The 17,111-nt window shown below is 48.4% G+C and overlaps 1 pseudogene; it reads left to right on the top strand.

The window, feature by feature from the left end:
- Positions 1-16,560, top strand: part of LOC141060433 (uncharacterized) — a 91,910-nt pseudogene extending 75,350 nt beyond the window's left edge.
- The last annotated feature ends 551 nt before the right edge of the window (positions 16,561-17,111 follow it).

The following is a 17,111-nucleotide window of genomic DNA, read 5'->3' as shown; positions in this document are numbered from 1 at the left end:
CTACACATGGAGGAGAGAGAGCGACAGACCCCGCACTACACATGGGGGAGAGAGAGCGACAGACCCCGCACTACACATGGGGGAGAGAGAGCGACAGACCCCGCACTACACATGGAGGAGAGAGAGCGACAGACCCCGCACTACACATGGGGGAGAGAGAGCGACAGACCCCGCACTACACATGGAGGAGAGAGAGCGACAGACCCCGCACTACACATGGGGGAGAGAGAGCGACAGACCCCGCACTACACATGGGGGAGAGAGAGCGACAGACCCCGCACTACACATGGGGGAGAGAGAGCGACAGACCCCGCACTACACATGGGGGAGAGAGAGCGACAGACCCCGCACTACACATGGGGGAGAGAGCGACAGACCCCGCACTACACATGGGGGAGAGAGCGACAGACCCCGCACTACACATGGGGGAGAGAGCGACAGACCCCGCACTACACATGGAGGAGAGAGAGTGACAGACCCCGCACTACACATGGGGGAGAGAGAGCGACAGACCCCGCACTACACATGGGGGAGAGAGAGCGACAGACCCCGCACTACACATGGGGGAGAGAGCGACAGACCCCGCACTACACATGGGGGAGAGAGCGACAGACCCCGCACTACACATGGAGGAGAGAGAGCGACAGACCCCGCACTACACATGGAGGAGAGAGAGCGACAGACCCCGCACTACACATGGGGGAGAGAGCGACAGACCCCGCACTACACATGGGGGAGAGAGAGCGACAGACCCCGCACTACACATGGGGGAGAGAGAGCGACAGACCCCGCACTACACATGGGGGAGAGAGCGACAGACCCCGCACTACACATGGGGGAGAGAGCGACAGACCCCGCACTACACATGGAGGAGAGAGAGTGACAGACCCCGCACTACACATGGGGGAGAGAGAGTGACAGACCCCGCACTACACATGGGGGAGAGAGTGACAGACCCCGCACTACACATGGGGGAGAGAGTGACAGACCCCGCACTACACATGGGGGAGAGAGAGTGACAGACCCCGCACTACACATGGGGGAGAGAGCGACAGACCCCGCACTACACATGGAGGAGAGAGAGTGACAGACCCCGCACTACACATGGGGGAGAGAGAGTGACAGACCCCGCACTACACATGGAGGAGAGAGAGCGACAGACCCCGCACTACACATGGAGGAGAGAGAGTGACAGACCCCGCACTACACATGGGGGAGAGAGCGACAGACCCCGCACTACACATGGGGGAGAGAGAGCGACAGACCCCGCACTACACATGGGGGAGAGAGCGACAGACCCCGCACTACACATGGAGGAGAGAGAGTGACAGACCCCGCACTACACATGGAGGAGAGAGCGACAGACCCCGCACTACACATGGAGGAGAGAGAGTGACAGACCCCGCACTACACATGGGGGAGAGAGCGACAGACCCCGCACTACACATGGGGGAGAGAGAGTGACAGACCCCGCACTACACATGGGGGAGAGAGCGACAGACCCCGCACTACACATGGAGGAGAGAGAGTGACAGACCCCGCACTACACATGGGGGAGAGAGAGTGACAGACCCCGCACTACACATGGGGGAGAGAGCGACAGACCCCGCACTACACATGGAGGAGAGAGAGTGACAGACCCCGCACTACACATGGGGGAGAGAGCGACAGACCCCGCACTACACATGGGGGAGAGAGCGACAGACCCCGCACTACACATGGGGGAGAGAGTGACAGACCCCGCACTACACATGGGGGAGAGAGAGTGACAGACCCCGCACTACACATGGGGGAGAGAGCGACAGACCCCGCACTACACATGGGGGAGAGAGAGTGACAGACCCCGCACTACACATGGGGGAGAGAGCGACAGACCCCGCACTACACATGGGGGAGAGAGCGACAGACCCCGCACTACACATGGGGGAGAGAGAGCGACAGACCCCGCACTACACATGGGGGAGAGAGCGACAGACCCCGCACTACACATGGAGGAGAGAGAGTGACAGACCCCGCACTACACATGGGGGAGAGAGAGTGACAGACCCCGCACTACACATGGGGGAGAGAGCGACAGACCCCGCACTACACATGGGGGAGAGAGAGAGAGACAGACCCCGCACTACACATGGGGGAGAGAGCGACAGACCCCGCACTACACATGGGGGAGAGAGAGAGAGAGACAGACCCCGCACTACACATGGGGGAGAGAGCGACAGACCCCGCACTACACATGGGGGAGAGAGAGAGAGAGACAGACCCCGCACTACACATGGGGGAGAGAGCGACAGACCCCGCACTACACATGGAGGAGAGAGAGCGACAGACCCCGCACTACACATGGAGGAGAGAGAGCGACAGACCCCGCACTACACATGGAGGAGAGAGAGCGACAGACCCCGCACTACACATGGAGGAGAGAGAGCGGCAGACCCCGCACTACACATGGAGGAGAGAGAGCGGCAGACCCCGCACTACACATGGAGGAGAGAGAGCGGCAGACCCCGCACTACACATGGAGGAGAGAGAGCGGCAGACCCCGCACTACACATGGAGGAGAGAGAGCGGCAGACCCCGCACTACACATGGAGGAGAGAGAGCGGCAGACCCCGCACTACACATGGAGGAGAGAGAGCGGCAGACCCCGCACTACACATGGAGGAGAGAGAGCGACAGACCCCGCACTACACATGGAGGAGAGAGAGCGACAGACCCCGCACTACACATGGAGGAGAGAGAGCGACAGACCCCGCACTACACATGGAGGAGAGAGAGCGACAGACCCCGCACTACACATGGAGGAGAGAGAGCGACAGACCCCGCACTACACATGGAGGAGAGAGAGCGACAGACCCCGCACTACACATGGAGGAGAGAGAGCGACAGACCCCGCACTACACATGGAGGAGAGAGAGCGACAGACCCCGCACTACACATGAGGGAGAGAGAGCGACAGACCCCTCACTACACATGGGGGAGAGAGAGCGACAGACCCCTCACTACACATGGAGGGAGAGAGAGCGACAGACCCCTCACTACACATGGAGGGAGAGAGCGACAGACCCCTCACTACACATGGGGGAGAGAGAGCGACAGACCCCTCACTACACATGGAGGGAGAGAGCGACAGACCCCTCACTACACATGGAGGGAGAGAGCGACAGACCCCGCACTACACATGGAGGTAGAGAGAGCGACACACCCCGCACTACACATGGAGGGAGAGAGAGCGACAGACCCCGCACTACACATGGGGGAGAGCGACAGACCCCGCACTACACAAGGGGGAGAGAGAGACAGACCCCGCACTACACATGGGGGAGAGAGAGACAGACCCCGCACTACACATGGGGGAGAGAGAGTGACAGACCCCGCACTACACATGGGGGAGAGAGAGTGACAGACCCCGCACTACACATGGGGGAGAGACACAGACCCCGCACTACACATGGGGGAGAGAGAGAGAGACAGACCCCGCACTACACATGGGGGAGAGAGAGAGAGAGACAGACCCCGCACTACACATGGAGGAGAGAGAGCGACAGACCCCGCACTACACATGGAGGAGAGAGAGCGACAGACCCCGCACTACACATGGGGGAGAGAGACAGACCCCGCACTACACATGGGGGAGAGAGACAGACCCCGCACTACACATGGGGGAGAGAGAGAGACAGACCCCGCACTACACATGGGGGAGAGAGAGACACAAAGACCCCGCACTACACATGGGGGGGAGAGAGACACAGACCCCGCACTACACATGGGGGGGAGAGAGCGACAGACCCCGCACTACACATGGGGGGGAGAGAGCGACAGACCCCGCACTACACATGGGGGGGAGAGAGCGACAGACCCCGCACTACACATGGGGGGGAGAGAGCGACAGACCCCGCACTACACATGGGGGAGAGAGCGACAGACCCCGCACTACACATGGAGGAGAGAGAGCGACAGACCCCGCACTACACATGGAGGAGAGAGAGCGACAGACCCCGCACTACACATGAAGGAGAGAGAGCGACAGACCCCGCACTACACATGGAGGAGAGAGAGCGACAGAACCCAAGTTATTCTTCTGTTCAATAGAAGAGAGAATACAACTTCTACACTTGTATATCAAATCATTTCCCCTTATTATCTCCAGGTATTTTTTTTTTAGATAGATTTTTCCTGATTGACCTGTGAAAGATGAATAAGGACAGAGGCAAAATGGCGGAGAGGATATTAAAACTCACCCTGGAGATAATCTTCCAACTTATTGGAGAGGTGAGAGGCTCTGATGTCATCACATGACCTCATTATCTATGGGAATAACAGGGGATATGACCGGAGAGGTGAGAGGCTCTGATGTCATCACATGACCTCATTATCTATGGGAATAACGGGATATGACCAGAGAGGTGAGAGGCTTTGATGTCATCACATGACCTCATTATCTATGGGAATAACAGGTTATATGACCGGAGAGGTGATGGACTCTGGAGATGTCTGTAGTGATATTAATGTCTCCACACTCAGGATTACACATTAGTGAAGACCTCTAGTGATCGCTGTCAGGCCTCTGTGTCTGAAGGACGAGGAGTAACCCAGAGCCCAATCCCGGGGCCTCCACATCACCCCCGGATACATGAGGACATCAATGACAAGAAGATCCTAGAACTCACCAACAAGATGTTTGAGCTGCTGACTGGAGAGGTGACGCTGCTGGGAATGCTGGGACATTATAATAATAATCTTTATTTATATAGCGCCCTGAGGTACCCCAACAGTGAGAGGAAGAGGAGATGAAGTGGAGCCAGCGAACAAGATGCTGAAGGAACCGTCAGAAAGATAGGAAGAGAACCATGAGAGAGCAGTGTCTTTAATGCCTAGTGGCTTGTCAAGAGAGTAGGAGATGGTGTCGAAGGCTGCAGAAAGGTCAAGAAGAATGAGCAGAGAGTGGTCATCATTACATTTAGCTGTCAGAAGGTCATTGGTCACTTTGATGAGTGCAGTTTCTGTCAAATGTAGGGTGGCGGAAACCGGACTGTGATGGGTCTAGGAGGGAGTGAGTGGAGAGGTAACGGGTAAAGCGGGAGTAAACCAGCCACTCCAAGAGTTTAGAGATGAAGGGGAGATTGGAGACTGGTCTGTAGTTGTTTGTGCAGGATAGGTCAAGAGCGGATTTCTATAATAATGGAGTAATGATTGTGTTTGAAGGATGATGGGAAAATGCCCGAGGAGAGGGATAGATTAAAGATTGTAGTTAGGTGAGTTGTGACGACTGGTGGAGATATGAGGGAATGGGGTCAGTAGTGCATGTAGTCGGATGAGAAGAAGTGATTAGCTTGGAGACTACTTCTGTGATGGGATCAAATGTGGAGAGTGAGCCAGGGGAGATGCAGGGAGGACTGGGAGTCACGGCACCTGGTTGCTGGGAGTGGATTTCCTGATGGAAATATTATCTATTTTCTCTTTAAAGTGGGAGGCCAGGACATCAGCACAAATATCTGTGATAGGGGCTTGTGCTTTCGGCCTGAGGAGGGAGTGAAATCTGTCAGAGTTTCTTGGGGTTGTTGGATAGTGAGGAGATCATGGTGGTGAAGTAGGTCTGTTTTGCAAGGCGATGGGCAGTTATAGGTTCTTAACATAAAATTGAAGTGGATGAAGTCTTCTGGTGTGTGGGTTTTTCTCCGTCGGCGTTCAGCACTCCTAGAGCATCGCTGGAGAAGTCGAGTTTGCGATGTGATTCAGGGCTGTTTTACTCTGTGCTTGGAGGTTCTGAGGGTGAGGGGTGCTATTTGGTCAAGGGTACTTCTAAGAGTATCGTTGTAGTGATCTACAGCCAGATCAGGACAGGAAAAAGAGGAGATTGGGGACAGTGATGAGTGTAGGGAGTCTGAAAGTGTCTGAGGGCTTGTAGATTTCTGAATGTGTGGTAGGTAGGAGTGAGCTGGGGTGGGCTAGGATTTGTGAGCGTGAAGGAGAGAATGTAGTCAGAGAGGAGAAGCTGTGAGTTATCTAGGTAGGAGATGAACAGAGCCGGACAAAGATCAGGTCCAGGGTGTTACCGTCTTTGTGTGTTTCAGAGGTTGACAGCTGTGAGAGGCCGAGAGAAGTGGTTAGTGATAGAAGCTTGGATGCAGCTGTGGAAGTGGGGCCGTTAATGGGGATGTTGAAGTCTCCCAGGATAAGGGTTGGTAGTTCTGAGGACATGAAGTGTGGCAGCCAGACTGAGAAGTGGTCAAGGAATTGGGTGGGTGAGCCTGGGGGTCGATATATGACCGCTACTCTGAGGGAGAGGGGACAGAAGAGCCTGATGGTGTGGACCTCAAAAGAAGGGAATGAGAGTGATGGAGCTGGGGGGGATGATCTGTAAAGTGGATAATGGGGACAGGAGTATGCCGACTCCACCGCCAAGTCTGTTTGTGGGTCTTGGGGAATGGGAGAATTGTAAGCCACCATGGGAGATGGCAGCAGGGGATACAGTGTCAGAATCCTGAATCCAGGTTTCAGTGAGGGCCAACAGATTAAGAGAGTTGTTCAGAAAATAGTTATGCAGGAAAGGAAGCTTGTTGCATACAGACCGTGGATTCCAGAGGGCACAATTAAAAGGAGATGAAGGAGTGCAAGTAATATTAATAAGGTTAGTAAGGTTTCGATATGAGGTAGGGTAGGGGTTGAGGTTGGTGTATTGTGGACCAGGGTTGGGGGAGATATCCCCTAAAATCAGTAGGAGTAAGAAGATAAAGAGCAAGTAGTGGAATTGTCAGAAGTTTTGTCAGACATTATACAGGACAGCACTGGAGGATTCGGGGTGATGACGGTTGTGTGTCAGGTTGTGTGTAATTCTGGGTTGATGACATCATTGTGTGTGTCAGGTTCCTATTAGGTGTCAGGATGTCACCATTTATTTCTCCATGGAGGAGTGGGAGTATCTAGAAGAACACAAAGATCGGTACCAGGAGGTGATGATGGAGGAGCACCGGCCCCGCACGTCACCAGGTAATAGACAGGACTAAATTCACACGGCCTATAATTCTCTGTATGTAATAGTGATGTCAGTCCTGTCTGTGTCTCCTCAGTTCTCTCCAGTAAGAGGACAACCCCAGAGAGATGTCCCGCTCCTCCTCCTCCACAGGACCATCAGGTAGATGGAGATCTCCCTATGATGTGTAGACGGCTGTGACGTCCTTGTGTTCAGTCTTATTTTCTCCTCCAGTATTATATGTTTTATACTTGTGTAATGAGAGCGGTGGAGACGGCAGGATCACAGCTGACCACAGACATCACATGTCCGGATCTTCTCGCCATTATTCCCGCGGACTTCCCCCATCATTGGAGATTTTCACAATATTTGTTTTTGCAGCTTTTGGATCCGGATAAAGATCTGAACAATATTAATGCTCCAGAGAGAAATGTGAGGGGCGATCAGCGGTGTAAAGAGAAGACCCCTAATGTGAGGGGCGATCAGCGGTGTAAAGAGAAGACCCCTAATGTGAGGGGCGATCAGCGGTGTAAAGAGAAGACCACTACAGATAACCGCTCAGGTGAGTGGTGACCGCGGGATAAGAAAACAAGTTTCAAATTCCTCTCAGTCACTGAATACGATGATTTTTTTAATGTTCTTCACTAGAGTTGAGCGACTTTGGTCGGATCGGGTTTCGTGAAACCCGAATGAAACAAAATAAGTTTCAGATGAAACTCGTCCGACTAGAGCAAAACAAAGTCGGAGTTTCGTCCGAAACCCGACCCCAATGCAAGTCAATGGGAAATAAAAGTCGGACGAAACTCCGACTTTTTTTGCTCTAGTCGGACGAGTTTCATATGAAACTTATTTTGTTTCATTCGGGTTTCACGAAACCCGATCCGACCAAAGTCGCTCAACTCTATTCTTCACTCATCAGTTTTTCAGCAGTATATTGATCCCTTCACCCTTCATAAAAACAAACTAAATATCAATGACTCTGTGATACCGGTGCAGGTGATAACATGGGATGTGCAGTCATATAAAAGCTGAAAAATACAGCTGGAGATTAATTCTGCCCGTGTGAGCGAGGCCGAATTCTGTTTCCTTTTATCTGCTGACAATACTGATGAGGTAAAGGTATTTGCCAAATTTAGAGACTAAGAAACCATTAACTTTTATTAAACTTATGTCATTGTGTGACAGTATCCAGAACATGGAGAAATCTTTTATAATTGTGTACTAATTACTCTGGAAAAACTGCAACTGACCCAGCCAGTTCCTGTACAGACTAAAAATCCTGTCCCCGCACTCCATAGTGGTTACTGCATGAGCTAAGTTAGCCCTAACCACAGACTAAATGATGGCAATTCGGGCCAATGCTACCTGAAAGGCCGTCAAGCGTGTCACGTTCCTCCTAAAGAACCAGAAGGCAGAGCAGAGTGCAAATTACCTACAGAAGGTAAAATGTGCTGAAATAGTAAAAGGTCACAGTGAGTAAAATAAATCACGAAATTCAAAATAAAGCATTAAATAAATTAATTTACTGTTAGAAAATAAACCGCTTACTTCTTAACAAAAAAGCACAAGATAGGTGCAGAATAAATAATGAAGAGATAAACCCCAGATGGTCTTTTACTAACTGGTTTAAACAATAACAATATGGATGGACTTCCAAATGAGACCATCACCAGCAGGAAATACCAGCAGGGGTAAAGTATAGAAAGCTGCACCTGAAAGGTGATAGGGCAGACAAATGAGCAAATGAAAACACCTGGTGCCCTAAAAAGACTGTAGCAAGGATAACAGAACCTAAACTCTCAGAGAAAAGGTGTATCTGCTGTGGCCCGGCGGACATAGAAGCCGACCACAAAGCACAGACTAAGAGGTTCGAACCAAAACGCATGACAACATCCAAATAACAGGAGAGGATGGGAGATTTCTGCTCTGAGGGTCAGTAATGCTGCTCACCACGGACTCGGAAACAGATGTGGAGATTGATATTATCACACACCCAAATTTCATGGTTACATGGAAGCTGAGTCTCATCTCTTAGATGGAACCCGTTATGTCCTGATAGGATGTCTGGGGCCCAACAATTTATTCATGAAATTCTTGAACAATTGTTTTACTGTAGTAATTTCATCAGGGAAATGTGCAGGATACAAATTTAAAAGTTGGAAAAAGGATAAAATATTCCTATATTCTGACTTTTTCCTAGGAGAAAAAAAAAATACAGATTTTTATTTTTTTTCATTAATCGCAAGGTGTTAAAAAGTGACATCTGCTTGGTTGTACATTTCTGTTGCTGACTCTTTCTTTATACAGTCTTTAGACACTTGTTTTATGGTATCATAAAGTTTTATTCCTCTTATGTCGCCTTACGAAAAGTAGCCACGGATGTTGGTCTTGTGGTATAGGATTTTGGATATAACCAATATCATTAAGTAACTGTCTATGTGATTTGACTTGGGTATTGTAAAAGGGTCGTTTTGGTATTAAGACCATCGTTATCTGGGCAGTGCAACCAATCCTGCAGTCAGGGATTTGAATTTACCAGTGGAAACCAAGTTTTAATGTTATATGGTTTAAAATTTTCAATATCTGGTTTATCCTTTGACAGATGATTCTGATATACAGAATACATATGAAGACAATCCTTTTGTCCCAGATATACCCTCAGCCCTTCACACCCAAGATCTGTCATCTGTTGCATTTAAACAAGTCCTGTCTGATGATTCACCCCAGAATCTTGAGCAAAATAAAAGCCACAGGAAGGATGTTCAACACCAAAGAGCTGACAAAGGGGAGAAGCCATATTCATGTCCAGAATGTAAGAAATGTTTTGCCAGGAAGCCATATCTTGATAACCATATAAGAATTCACACAGAGAAGCCATTTTCTTGTACTATATGTGGAAAGTGTTTTAAACAAAATTCAACTCTAATTGTACATCAGAGAACTCACAGCGGAAAACCATTTTCATGTCCAGAATGTGGAAAACGTTTTATCCACAAATCAAATCTTCTTAACCATCAACATACTCACAAACGGGAGAAGCCATTCTCATGTTCAGAATGTGAGAAACGTTTTAATCGGAAATCACAGCTTGTTACACATCTAAAAACTCACACTGGGGAGAAGCCATTTTCTTGTTCAGAATGCGGAAAATATTTTGTTCACAAATTTGCTTTTGTTAGACACATGAGAATTCACACAAGTTCTAAATCATTTTTATGTTTAGAATGTGGCAAATGTTATAGCAGTAAATCACAGCTTGCTGAACATCTAAGAACTCACATAGGGGAGAAGCCGTATTCATGTCCAGAATGTAAAAATTGTTATAGCAGTAAATCACAGCTTGCTGCACATATAGAAAGTCATATAGTGGATAAGCCGTTTTCATGTTCAGAATGTACAAAGTGTTTTAATCGGAAATCACAACTTACTGTACATCTAAAAACTCACACAGGAGAGAAGCCGTTTTCATGTTCGGAATGTGGGAAATGCTTTACCCAGAAATCAGATCTTCTTAGACATCAAATAATTCATACAGGGGAGAAGCCATTTTCATGTACAATATGTGGGAAGTGTTTTAACCAAAAGTCAGCTGTAATTGTACACCAGAGAATTCACACAGGAAAACCATTTTCATGCTCAGAATGTGGAAAAAGCTTTATCAACAAATCAAATCTTCTTAAGCATCAAAATACTCACCCCGGGGAGAAGCCATTTTGTTGTAACGTATGTGGGAAATGTTTTAACCAAAAGGTAACCCTAATTATACATCAGAGAATTCACACAGGAAAACCATTTTCTTGCCCAGATTGTGGAAAATGCTTTATCACCAAATCTCATCTTCTTCGCCATCAAAATACACCAGGCAGAAGCCATATTCATGTTCAGAATGTGGGAAATGTTTTAGGCTAAGTGCACACGTACTTTTTTGCCCTGCGGATTTTTCCGCGCAGAATTGAAGAAATCCACAGGTCAAATGACCTGCATTTTTCCTGCGGATTTCTTCCTTTTTTCTTGCGGTTTTCCCCTGCGGATTTCCCCCTGCGGATTTGGAGAATGGAGCAGGTGGAAAACCGCACAAAAGAAGTGATATGCTGCATATTTTGAACCACAAGAAAACCGCGCGGAAAAATCCACAGCGTCTGCACAGCGTTTTTTTTTCCTTCTACTGATTAACATGCTACTGTCCATCACAATGTGGATATGCAGCGTTTCTGCGCGGTAGGATCCGCTGGAAATCTGCATCGTGTGCACATGTCCTTAATCGGAAATCACAGCTTACTGTACATCTAAAATCCCACTCCAAGGAGAAGCCATTTTCTTATTCAGAATGTGGGAAATGTTTTGTTCATAAATTCGCTTTCGTTAGACATTTGAGAATTCACACAGGGTAGAATTCATTTTCATGTACTCGTGTTGGAAAGTGTTTTAAAAACAAGTCCCTTCAGTCCCATCTCTTTAGATGTCATGGAACTCACATACAGGAAATCAGAAGTTTTTTAATTTTTTTCAGTCAAATCAAACCAAGGACAACATCTGCAAGGAAGTTTGTATTTTCTGTGTTTTTTGTGGGTTTCCTCCCAAACTCCAAATACAAGTGTAAGGGGGATGACAAGACAGCAGGTACCTACGTGCTGGGTCCGGAACTAGAGAGGCTGCATCCACTGTTCCCGGGGGAAGTGATAGTAAGGCGGACCTTCTCCTGCTGCCTGAGGGAAGCGCTAGTGTGGCACACCTTACTGCTGACTGAGGGGGAGGAGAAAGAGGAAAAAGAAGCGCATGCAGCAGAGCAATTTGGGACGAATGGAGGAAACAGTCAAGTGAGCGGTGCGCTACGCTCCCCCCCCCGTACCTACAGAGTACCGGCGCTGCGAAAGGATGTACCGCAGCAGACCAGAAGGACAGGGACTGCTGTGCTGAGGGAAGCATTGTGTCCAGCAGCGATCTAGAGAGAGGAGGGCTCCGTCCTGGGAGCATCAGCATCATGTAGGCCAGCATCCGCCATCTCCCACCGCCAACAGCGGGACCAGAGAGAGAGAAAGATGTTCAGTGGGTGACCGCCATAAAGCCAAGTGCCAGTCGCTTCAGGATCGTATTGCGTGCGTGCTGCCTGAAAGAGACCGGGTGCGTGACTTATCTACACCCTGACGCCAGCAAATAATTGCCCTGTGACCTGACTTTATCAGTGATTATAGTTGCAGAGGCACATTGGGCTCATATAGGACAATGGCCCGTACCCTTCTCAGCCACTGCAGTATATGGACTAGGGGCAGTGGAAGGTACCGGAGACTGACCACTGTCGCCAGAAGACGGGGTATTGTTGTTTACTGGACCCCATGGTAAAGGACACTGAGCCAGCCATTGTTGGCGCTATTCAGTTCATGGACTGAGGAACCAGTGACTTTCATCGGAACCTCCGTGATCTGTACCGTTGTTCTTCAACTCACCATATCCTTTTGCCATTTATACTGTTAATCCCTTGTTTTACCATTTAGACAGGGCAGGAGACAGGTAACACATTTATATACATCTACTCCCTGTACATTTGGAGTGCAACAAATATATACCATATGCATTTATGTAATTTATATCCTGGCCACTGCATTTACACACATCCACCGCCCTGGCATTAACTCTCTACACTCCATCCATATCGGCCCCTCGCTCCTTTCCTTTCCTCTCCTATGTATAGCACTCACGCTCTTTTCACATTGTTAAATTGCACAGATCCAGTCAGTTCCACCATTCAACATAAGAGACGCTCTCACAAATCACTTAGCCATCTGCTCACTCTTTCTATCCTCCTCCTCCTAGTTGCAGGAGACATTGCTCCCAACCCTGGTCCCCCATGTTACAGAAAGTTAAACCCCCCCAACTGCTACACTCAGAAACCCCTCTAATCTTATTAATATTCCCTGCATGCCATCTGTCTCTCTTAATTGTGCACTTTGGAATTCTAGCTCAGTGTGTAACAAGCGCTTCTTCATTCATGACTTTTTCCTTTCTAATTCTCTTAGGCCTGTTTCACACATTCGTTTTTGTCCATCAGTCAAAATCCGCCGTTTTGAAAAAAAAAAAAAACGGATCCGCCATTTTTCTTGGCGGATCTGTTTTTTTTTCCCATTGAGTTGCATTACTGGCGGATCTTGACGGATGGCCATCCGTTGGATCCGTTTTTTTGCGGAGCCGCCAAAATTTTGACGTCCGCCGACATGCCCGAATGGACCATGCAACGTTTTTTCGGGCGGCGGATCCGCATTTGTCACTGCGCATGCCCGAAAGACTTCACTCAGCCGCAAATTTAACCCTAAACTCTGTTCTGGCGGCTGAAAAATTCACTCTCTCTCTCCTCCCCAACCCAGGCAGCAGTTCCTTTAAAATTCTTCCTTTGACGGATCTGTTAAAATAACGGTACGGTGCCAAACGTTGTGGTCAGTACAGGAACGGATCCGTTATCCGCCATTTTAGCAGATTTTGACTGACCAAAAACTCTGATGTGTGAAACAGGCCTTAACCTCCTGGCTCTTACTGAAACCTGGATCCAGCAGTCAGACACTACCGCTGCTGCTGCTGCTCTTTCATACGGGGGACTACACTTCTCCCATATCCCAAGATTAGACAATAGAGCAGGTGGAGGCATTGGTCTGCTCCTATCACCAAAATGTACCTTTCAGGTTATCCCTCAACTACCCTCACTAGTCTTCCCTTCTTTTGAGGTCCATGCCGTCAGACTCTACACCCCCTTCTCCATGCGAGTGGCGGTGGTGTATCGTCCTCCCGACCCTTGTCAACAGTTCCTGGATCATTTTGCCACTTGGCTTCCACATTTTCTCTCCTGTGACATCCCTACCCTCATCATGGGAGATTTCAACATCCCCATTGCTCTTCCCCTCTCCCCATCTCCTATTCACCTTTTATCTCTAAACTCCTCGTTTGGCCTTTCGCAGCTTACTAATTCTACAACGCATGAAGACGGAAACTTCCTCGACTTGGTCTTCTGTCGGCTTTGTGCAGTGGATGATTCTGCAAACTCCCCTCTCCCGCTCTCTGACCACAACCTTCTTTCATTCTCTATCAAGAACTGCCAGGCTGCTCAGGTCACCCCCACTGTCTATACTTATAGAAACATACAGGCCATTAACACCCAGAAACTTATGAAGAACTTGCAGTCTTCATTGGCCCCTATCTCCTCCCTCTCATGTCCTGATTCTGCATTGAAGCATTACAATGAAACACTTCAAAGTGCCCTGGATGAATTTGCACCCCCTATAAATAGAACACCACAACACAGATGGCGACAATCCTGGCACACGGTGCAAACACGTTTCCTGCAGCGGTGCTCCAGGTGCGCCGAACATCTGTGGAGAAAATCCAATCTACAGGAAGATTTCATCCATTATAAGTTTATGCTTCAAACATACAACACTGCCCTTCACCTCTCCAAACAAACGTATTTCAACACCCTCATCACCTCACTGTCCAATAACCCTAAACGTCTCTCTGACACTTTTCATTCTCTACTCAACCCAAGAGTACAGGCCCCAACCACGGAGCTCCGAGCTGACGATCTGGCCAATTACTTCAAAGAAAAAATTGACCAGATCCGACAGGAAATTATCTCCCAATCCCCTCATACCATGCACTGTCTTCCCTCCCCCACTGCATCTAGCTCACTCTCTGATTTTGAACCAGTCACAGAAGAAGAAGTAAGCAGGCTCCTTGGCATCTTCTCGCCCAACCACTTGCACCAGTGACCCATTTCCGTCACATCTCCAGTCCCTTTCCCCTGCTGTCACCCCTCACCTAACTAAGATATTTAACCTCTCTCTCTTCTGGTATCTTTCCCTCATTTAAGCATGCCATCATACATCCACTACTTAAAAAACTATCCCTCGACCAAAACTGTGCCGCTAACTATAGACCTGTCTCTAATCTTCCCTTCATCTCTAAACTCCTGGAACGCCTGGTCCACTCCCGTCTTATCCGCTATCTTTTTGATAACTCTCTTCTCGACCCTCTCCAATCCGGTTTCCGCTCTTTACTCTCTACTGAAACTGCCCTCACTAAAGTCTCTAATGATCTACTAACAGCAAAATCTAATGGTCACTACTCCATGCTAATTCTCTTGGATCTCTCTGCAGCATTCGACACTGTGGATCATCAGCTCCTCCTCACTATGCTCCGTTCCATTGGCCTCAAGGATCCTGGTTCTCCTCCTATCTCTCTGACCACTCCTTTACTGTATCTTTTGCCGGTTCTTCCTCTCACCTTCCCCTTACTGTTGGGGTTCCTCAAGGATCAGTCCTAGGCCCTCTCCTCTTCTCTTTGTACACTGTCCCTATTGGTCAAACAATCAATAGATTTGGTTTCCAGTACCATCTCTATGCTGATGACACCCAATTATACGCTTCTCCTGACATCACGCCAGCCTTTCTAGAAAACACCGGTGATTGTCTAAATGCTGTGTCTAACATCATGTCCTCACTATATCTGAAACTGAACGTGTTAAAGACTGAACTCCTGGTGTTTCCTCCCGCTACTAATGTACCTATACCCGACATTGCCATTTCTGTGTGTGGTTCCACTATTACTCCCCAGCAACATGCCCGAGCTTTCCTTTGCCCCCCACATTCGATCACTGGCTCGCTCTTGTCATCTGCACCTCAAACACATTTCTAGAATTCGACCTTTTATTACTTTTGACTCCGCAAAAGCTCTTACTGTTTCTCTTATTCATTCTCGTCTCGACTATTGTAACTCTTCTAATCGGTCTCCCTCTTACCAAACTCTCTCCTCTCCAATCTGTCTTGAATGCTGCAGCCAGGATCATATTCCTCACCAATCGTTACACTGATGCCTCTACCTTGTGCCAGTCATTACACTGGCTACCCATCCACTCCAGAATTCAGTATAAACTTATTACCATCACTCACAAGCCCTCCATGGCTCAGCACCACCCTACATCTCCTCCCTTGTTTCAGTATACCACCCTACCCGCACCCTCCGTTCTGCTGATGACCTGAGGTTAGCATCCTCAATAATCAGAACCTCCCACTCCCATCTCCAAGACTTTACACGTGCTGCGCCAATTCTTTGGAATGCACTTCCCAGGTCAATATGATTAGTCCCCAATCCCCACAATTTTAAGCGTGCCCTGAAAACGCATTTATTCAGACTGGCCTACCGCCTCAACATATTAACCCAATCTATCCCTGGGTGGCACAGTCAAAAGTTTTACCATAACCAGGTTCCCCGCATCATGTTCCCACATGCTTTATGCATCCATTAGCACTCTGTGTCTGTACTGTTACTTAACATTATGGCTGGTCCAAACAATCAGGGCAATTGTTATCACCCACCTTTCGTGTCTACCTCTTTCCTCATAGACTGTAAGCTTGCGAGTAGGGCCCTCACTCCTCTTGGTATTTGTTATAATCTATGTGATTATTGTTATGCTGTAATGTCTATTGTCTGTACAAATCCCCTCTGAAATGTAAAGCGCTGCGGAATATGTCGGCGCTATAGAAATAAAATTTATTATTATTCACCTCCCTGCGTGGAGTATTCCCCTGTAAATAAACCTGTTAACCCTTGCTCTGCCTCCTGTCCCTCACTGCATCCCGCGTTCCTGCTGTATCTTACACATACTCTTAGGGAGTGTAGTTTTGTGAGTCCCGATGGAGGTTGTCCTGTTTCTCATGTTTTTATCGTGTGTTTTGGGATCAATAAAAGGAACTTTTTTTTGACTGATTCAATTTTTCTTAATTTTACTATTTTTCTTATATTCATTATTTTGGATATTTTAGTGCCTTGCAGTGTCATGTCCCCCTTTTTCACATGGTTGGCACAATATCCCTGTATAGTATTTGTATGGTACGAGTTCCTCCCTCCTAGCTCCTCCGAGGGCAGAGCCTATGTCACACACTAAAGAGGTTGTCCAACACTGTGACTCAGTTACTGCTTTACCATAAATGCAGAAGTATAATGCCCCTAATGATACCCCAAAACTGTTTCAGCCAGCTTCATGCCTTTTTGCTTTGCTTCCTCTTCCCTGGCATCAGCTCTGCTGTCACATCCTCTTCTCCCTCCTGACTGCATTTCTCCATAGCCTTCATGCTGGACTGCAGGCCCACGGTGAGCATAC

The sequence above is a fragment of the Dendrobates tinctorius genome, unplaced genomic scaffold (assembly GCF_039654945.1).
Source record: "Dendrobates tinctorius isolate UK_male_01 unplaced genomic scaffold, ASM3965494v1 ptg000237l, whole genome shotgun sequence".
NCBI lineage: Eukaryota > Metazoa > Chordata > Amphibia > Anura > Dendrobatidae > Dendrobates > Dendrobates tinctorius.
The sequence above is the reverse complement of the archived record's forward strand: the minus strand, read 5'-3'. Positions and strand labels throughout refer to the sequence as shown.